Source organism: Gavialis gangeticus, unplaced genomic scaffold (assembly GCF_001723915.1).
Source record: "Gavialis gangeticus isolate Ggan-Ray unplaced genomic scaffold, GavGan_comp1, whole genome shotgun sequence".
Classification (NCBI taxonomy): Eukaryota; Metazoa; Chordata; order Crocodylia; family Gavialidae; genus Gavialis; species Gavialis gangeticus.
Window position 1 is genome coordinate 64,235,739 of NW_017729022.1, and position 722 is coordinate 64,236,460.

Below are 722 nucleotides of genomic sequence, written 5' to 3' on the forward strand. Positions count from 1 at the left end.
TATCCAAGAGTGCAGATAGGTACCGTACCTGCAGAGAAGGAAAAGTGAGGAGCAGGAAGAGATGGGGTCCTGAGTGGGGAGCACGCAGGATCAGAGGCTGGGGAGGTGAGGTATGGGAACATAGGTGCATGGGAAGAAGCGATGAGGGTGAAGGGGACTGAGGAGCGGAATTCTTGAGGGAAGGCAGCGTGGAGAGGAGGGAGTGGGAGCCCCATGGGCAGGACGAGAGCAGTGGAAAGGAGCAGGAGGAGAGGGAGTCCACAGGGAGAAAGAATTAGTGGAATCCTGAGTAGATGAATGTGCTGCAAATAAAAATAAAAAATTAAGTTAAACAGAAAGCAGCAGCCAGGGTAACAGAGCTCCCACTGAACCCTCAGCCCCAGTGTGCCTCCTGCTCCCTGCAGTGATTCCCCCAGCCCCTTCCCTAGTGCTTCCCTGACGCTAGCTGTGCAGACTCTCACCAGAAGGGAATGGACGGCTTTATGCTCGGGTATTTATTATTATCATTTTCCTCAGGGATTTGCTGCACCTTTCTCCTCTGCTTCTGCCTCTGCCTCCTCCTCCTGCTCTTCCTCCTCTGGATCCTCCTCTGTGCTCTGCGTCCCAGCATGCAGTACAAAGGGAAGAAAGAGCGGAGACACTTGCAAGATGAGCCACGGTGATTCTTGCTCAAGCACCAGGCCTTAATGTTGTGGTCTTATTTGGGCCCAAGAGAGAATTTC